This window comes from Corapipo altera, unplaced genomic scaffold (assembly GCF_003945725.1).
Source record: "Corapipo altera isolate COAL_440 unplaced genomic scaffold, ASM394572v1 69, whole genome shotgun sequence".
Taxonomy (NCBI): domain Eukaryota; kingdom Metazoa; phylum Chordata; class Aves; order Passeriformes; family Pipridae; genus Corapipo; species Corapipo altera.
This window is the reverse complement of record NW_020884908.1, coordinates 2544451-2551492: the sequence shown is the minus strand read 5'-3', so window position 1 is coordinate 2551492 and position 7042 is coordinate 2544451.

The window sequence follows — 7042 nt, the reverse complement described above, 5'->3', positions numbered from 1 at the left end:
ATGACACCGCTGGAGAACTTTTCTATTACAGAATGCTAGCAAAACAGTATCTGAAAGCAGGTATTTTAATGTTCTTGCCCACTCGTAACTGGCTTAACACTGTAGACACTCTATTCTGTTTCAGAAATATGCTTTACTGCAAACCACTGACTGTTCCACAGACACTTTAAATCAAGTATTTAAATCTTCAAGAAAAGAAATCTGAAACTCAGATGATTTTGTTAATTTTGTCTTGGCAATGCTGCAGAATGAAATGTATTTCTTTACACAAAGGACTGCAGCATCTGATGCACATCTGTTCTGCTCTGAAGAAAACAAAGCAGCTCTCTTTTCACTGTGTTCATCTTTTTCATTGTTAAAGCAAATAATGAACAAAATCAGATAATCTAAGGCACGTGAAATTAGCATACTATTTAATCTTTCAGTTTAATATCTTGCCATCTGCATGCCTGTGTGCTAAGCCCGTTTTTTATTTTATATAATAGGCTTCAAGTACTTGCAGTGAAGCTGCACTTCCTTGGGGCAGCTGGCACACCGTTAGGATGAATGCTGTGACCAAAACCTCTACTTCCTTCCACACACCAGAACAGACAGTTTTCTGGAACAACACCATGGTCCTATAGTGCTATTTAAAGAAACAGAGAGGTGTGGCTGGTATTATTCACACAAAATATTTTTATATATGTATTTTCTCTGTACCATCTTTTACTTTCTTTGTAGTTAAATTTACCTGCAGTCTCTTGCTAGCTCTTGCGTGCTTTAGCATCCATAAATGAGTTAATAATAAATCTCTTACCTCTGTTTCTTCATTTTGTAGGCATGCAAGCTATCCGTTTATAATTTATAATGAGTTGATATCCAACTTCACAGATTCTTAAATACCAGGAGGTCCAGGCAAATTTTAATTCAGACTGTGTGCAGGATAATAAAAATTTGCATCATCAACATAAAAGTATTTTAATGAACATCTTAGTGCTGTTATTTGCAACACCTTTGACAATTTTGTATTTCTGAGAAAAGCAGGTGGGGAAGAGGGGGGTGATTGGTTTTCTGCACATGATTTTGAGTGGTGCTGTAGCCATCTTGGGAAGTTTAACTCCAAATGTAGGAGACTGAATTTGCAACTTGTTTAAGGTATGCTCACAGATGGCCACTCCTGATTTGTAGCACTTCTACTAAGACAAGAGAGGAATCACAGACAGTAACACATGAAGTAGGAGCACACTATAGATACCAAAATCAACATCCTGACAGCCTAAATATATGTATATATATGTATATATCACATATAAAATATTAGTTATTAAAGCAACAGGACACATTGTGGTTGTGCTGTTTGTGCCAATTGATCTATCTTTGACTAAAAAAGTGATGTAACTAATTTTGCAAAAATCTAATGTCAATATAGAATGAGTTTCATATTTCCCTCCTTAAAATTTGATTTAATGTCCTGGTGGTGTTGAAACTTCAGAATGCTGTTGGAAATGTTAGATATTTCATTCATGTCTGGTATACTAACCAAAGTTGCAAAATAACAAATGGCCAAATAAAACATGAAAAGCATTTAATTTTTTTAAAAACTGAGAGTACCTTCCTATTTCCATTCCAATTAAATCTTTCATTAAATAAATGTTACAGCTTTGTATAAAAAGTATTTATGCACAGTATTTGGAGGAAAACCAAAGTGAGTTCTGGTTGTAAATGGATTTCATCAGTTTAAAAAACAGTTGTAATCAAAGCACTAAAGTTAGCACAGGGAACATTTTTATACCATTCCTCAATACCAAAGTATTAGAAAAGAAACAAAATAGAATCAACCTTGGCAGTAAATTGTTTTCTACTTCAGCATATTATTCAATCTTCAATTATCTTGTCAAGGAAGTCGCTGAAAATATTGTGTCATGTCAAATGTTTACCACCACAAGCCAGAGTATTACCACAACACAGAAACTAACTATATCCAGTATATCTAAATTGCGAGGCAAAGTATTTTTTATTTGCTTCACTGTTGTCCAGAGAGCAATTGCCCAGCATGACTGCACTGCATTTGAGAGCACTCTTGAAAAGCAGGGCTTGAGAGGTGAAAGTGCATGAAGCAGTCCACACTAGGATTCTGTGATTTTAAAGACTTGCTTTTATTTTCAATCACATACATACAGTAGTTATTCATACAAAGAAATTTTTAAATCTTGTGTCTTTTTGGTTCTTCCTTCTGAAAAAATATAATTAGTCCAGGATAGAAGACACAGGTAAGTAATTTCCTGAAATTACTATACTTTTCTGAAAAATCTGGTGGTGGTTGGTGGTTCAGGAAGCAGAGAAGGGGATGGAGCTGCCAGACTCTTACACCACGGTGCTGTAAAGAAACCGTGCATTTAACTCCTTTTCACACCTGAAAAAATCAGTCACTATCAGTAAAAAAGAAAAATGAGCCAAAACCACTTCAGCCGCTATTTTAGTTATTTTACAGAAAATAATTACATTTAATCTCAGCAGTTAAGCAGTTTCTTTCTCCACCTCCATCTGTATATAAGGTTTGACCTTGATTCTGACCCTCTTCAGCCAAATCTCCTCAGACAATGAAGGAGGAGTTTTTGCTTGAAGAAGGGATACAACCTTGGACCTGTGTGAGTGGTGTTAGCACGGGAGAACGTACACATGAGGTCTGAGGTGCAGAAATGACTGCAGCAAGTACCTGAATTTCCCTTTCTCACTGAGGTTTTAACTCTATGCTGCTCTGGCATCTATGACTGAGATAAGTAGGAGACTAATGCATCACACCAATGAACTCTGCTCCTACAACATTTTTGTCCTGAATGGGGAGGATGAATTTTTAGTGTATCAAGAACATGGAGAGAAAGTGTTAAACTTTAAAGAGTACTTTATAGGATAAAAGTACACCTCCCATACTTTTATCACTATCACATTAGTTCTTTTGTTTGCTATTTTAAGTCCTGCTCAGTTGAGGAATAGTAATTTTCTTTCTCAGCCTTAGGAGCTGCCCGCCTTAGTCTTTTAAGTTTGAAACTCTCTCAATGGGTAGGTCAGAACTATATGAGTTAGTTAGAGAAGGGCTCGCACAGGCAAACCATAGGCTAGTTCTTAATCTGTGTGACAATAAACATTCCAGTTCACATTACTGAACCTCAGGGAAAACATCATGTGCCAACTGAAGCAAAACCTACAACTTGAATTATTTGACATCAAAGGCCACAACCCCCAAAACAACCGTTGTTCTCAGAGCCCCACGCAGAATTAGAGAAGTCCTCCTGGCATGGAGGGGAATGATGGGGAATCCACTGCTTCTCTGCAATGCAAAATTAGCACACCTGTATTCAGACGGTGGGACAACGCATTGGCCATCCCCAGCTTTCCACTTTTCCCTACCCATGATGTGCATTCCTATGTGTAGGTGTTTTAGGGATAATCTCACACATGGTTACAAAAGCCTAACGCTCCAAAAGGACATATGGTATTTAACCAACTTTTGACCTGAGCTGAAGGTGAAGTTCTGATTTGATATTATGAACAACCATTTGCCTACAGGGAGACTTGTTTACAATTATTGGGTGTTGTTTTGTTCTATTATGCTCATTTAACTTGGTATTTCCTAGAAGAGTGATGACTGCAACCAGCATGGCTGTCAGATGTTTATTCATCAGTTAAAAATGCTGAACACAGCATCAACAACCAAATTGCTTATAGTTTCAGAGCTGTTTCAACCAGCTGCTTAGCAGTCAAGTAGCGTATCAGTTCATTAGTGTTTATTATCAGTTTATTAGCACAACTTGACTGAAATTATTGTCCTTCAGTCTTAACAACCTGCTGTATTTTCTTTCAACATAAAAACTCCTAAAAACATCCAATGCATTCTCACATAAACACTTGAGTAATTGCAGAAAAAAACCCCACTCTGGTAGATTAGTTTGTTAATACTACTGAAGCAATTGTACTCTTCAATAGTTAAAAAGAATGGAAGGAAGAGAACATAAAATTTCCTCTGCATTGCAGTGACCTGGGGGCAAGTCTACACCCATATTTCAGTGTTATGTTGTAAGGGAAAAAAAAAAAAGCTATTGTGCCAAAATGTTTCCAGGGATATTTTCTCCAAACACCACACTAATTGAAATGAACTGCTGCCTATATGCAATGTCATTTACTTTCCTAACTTGCCTTCAAACATTTTAAGCATTGTGATATGACTTACTCACACACACACACAGCACTTAAAGAAACACCTGACAGAAACTCACCACTTGAGACAGGCCTTACCAGATTCTGTTTTACAAAAAATTTGGTAAGTAAATATTTTCCATTTAGCTTGTTGAATTAATTGCAATTTTTCATTTAGTTTCCATGTTGTTGTTGCTCTGATTGTTCTTCCCCCTAATGCTCTTCTGTGAAGAAAAAAACCAAAGTGCTCTTGTGTGCATTTACTATATTATGTAGTTGTTCCCTGTGTATTAACTGTGTACCACCTATAACAGCAAATCAATGAAAATATGAATTCCTTGCATGCACTTCACTATGAAATGCAAACTCATTAGCTCCTCATAGAAAGATTGCAATGTTGATTCAGTAACATTTTTTTCTTTACTTGTCATACACCTCTTACAGGCAATGTAGCAGGAATTTGGATGTGATCATCATTTTAAATGGCTTCTCTGACATAGGGAAATGAGAGATGTGATAATTACTGAATGCTATTATCTTTAAGAGAACTCATTTCCTGAGCTGATGGAGTATCCTCTAATAAATAAACGCACTAGAGCATAAAACAGAAGATTAAAAGCTGTATCACTTGGCAAGATGCATTTTTTTAAATGTCATAATGTTTGCTCTGTGTGGGAGCATCAGCTTCAGTTGTATAGAGCTAAATGAAAGTTTAGCCTAAAACAGTATTACTCACAGTGGTCATGTATGATTTCTTTCAGTCTGCCACTTCTGACTGCCTCCACTGCTAAAGAATTTGTTAGAGAGGTAAGGACTAATTAATATATGACAAGGTTGATCTCTGTAGTTTGGTGGTACTGGTGAGACCCCACCTGGAATACTGCATCCAGCGTGGGAGTCCTCAGCACAGAAAAGACATGGACCTGTTGGAGTGGGTCCAGAGGAGGCCGTGAAGATGATCAGAGGGTTGGAGCATCTCCTGCCCTCAAAGGCTGAGAGAATTGGGGCTGTTCAGTGTGGAGAAGAGAAGGCTCCAGGGAGACCTTATAGCACCTTCCAATACCCAAAGAGGCTACAAAAGAGCTGGAGATGGGCTTTTTACAAGATAGTATTGTGACAGGACAAGGGGGAATGGCTTTAAACTGAAAAAGGGCAGGTTTAGATTAGATATTACGAAGAAATTGTGAGGGTGGTGAGGCACTGGCACAGGTTGCTCAGAGAGGTTGTGGATGCCTCATCCCTGTGAGTGTTCAAAGCCAAGATGGATTGGGCTCTGAGCAGCCTGGTCTAGTGGAAGATGTCCCTTCCTATGGCTGGGGGGTTGGTCACTACGTGATCTTTAAGGTCCCTTCCAACCCAAACCATTTCCTGAATCTGTGATGTTGTTTATAATATTAACAGAAATTGAAGGAAGGCATACTTAAGGTATGGTTCAGAGAATGTCTTTCTGTTAAAGTGGACATAAAAATGAAAAAAACACAATACAACAAATAAAGAAGAGATTTGAAGGCAATTTCCCAATATGATAGTGTTGCCCAATTGTACCACTGTCTAAAGGCTGAGCTCTCTAAAGGGAAGATAAATACACTAACATGTATTTGGATGTATCTTTGCATGCTCTGTTGGAAGAATTTGTCACTATAAAATTTCAAGTTGGTCACAGACCAGACAGGTGAAAAGTCATAAAAGGTAATCATCTAAATTCTTTGTGGTCTTATATGTCCAGAAATCCAAGTCGTTTTGAAGAGATTGATGGTGGCCAAAAGTACCCACATACCCAATTGGCTTAGCACCACTGTCATCTACCCCCCAGTTCTGTTCACTTGACCATATTTCTTGTTATCCCCTGTGCTACAGGGAGCCATTTACAGACATTCATTATTGGAAAACAAAGAAAAATAACAAAAACTTACTGATAATGTAGAATTATGCTTTGTCCATAATTCTGGAGCATCCAAGAAATGCTCCAGACCACACGATGAAGTGTCTCGAGTCAGTCTGGCTGGAGAAGAAGTACAACAAGCAGATGATTTACAGGCTGAAGGGTTGGCTGAATGCTGCTCTTGCTGGAGCCTTGAGCACATTTCTGCCTTTAGGTGTCACTCTTCACCTGCACCGTGCATGCTCCTTGCTGAAGGGAGCTGTGTCTGTGTCGCACAAGCTGAGTGAAGAAAAATTCCAGGGCTGCCGTGTTGCTACAGCTCTACAACACCACATTCAGAGGAGCAAGATGAGCGCAGCATTAACCTGAGATAAGGGATCTGATCTAACACGGAGCAGAAGCTGGGATAACCAGGACTGTCTTCCTGGTTTAAGAAAAAACCTCTTTGCACTGCACACTCTGATTTTTTAATTTTTTTTTTTCCTCCCTACTTACCGGATGATTCCATGAATTGGTCACAACGCTGTCCAAATTTCATGTACAATCACAGTCCTGCTGGATTTTGTGCTACATAACAGTGGTAGTGAATTCTTGCAGCACATGTGAGTGTTTGCCTTTGTGCTAAATGCTTAGAAAACCTATGATAAAACTGATGGACAGCTTGGTCATGCTGTCAACTTGTTCATGCTAGTAATTATGGCCAAAAAAGGGAAATTAAAACTTCCTTCATATATTTCAGAAATCACGTGACAATGTTGGCAAATGAATTAATTTAGCAATACATGCAGTAATTTTATTGCCATGTCCACTAGCCCTGCCTTGCACTTGTGACACAACATCAGAAAGCTGAAATTGGTGAGTACAACTGTGCTGAAACCTGACCAGCATTCTCCCACTGACCCACCTGCAGCCAGCAGCAAGGTATTGTGTTGTAGAGTTGTTCCAGATGTTATTTTTCTCCTTTCCGGTGGAAAAAAAGATGGGACG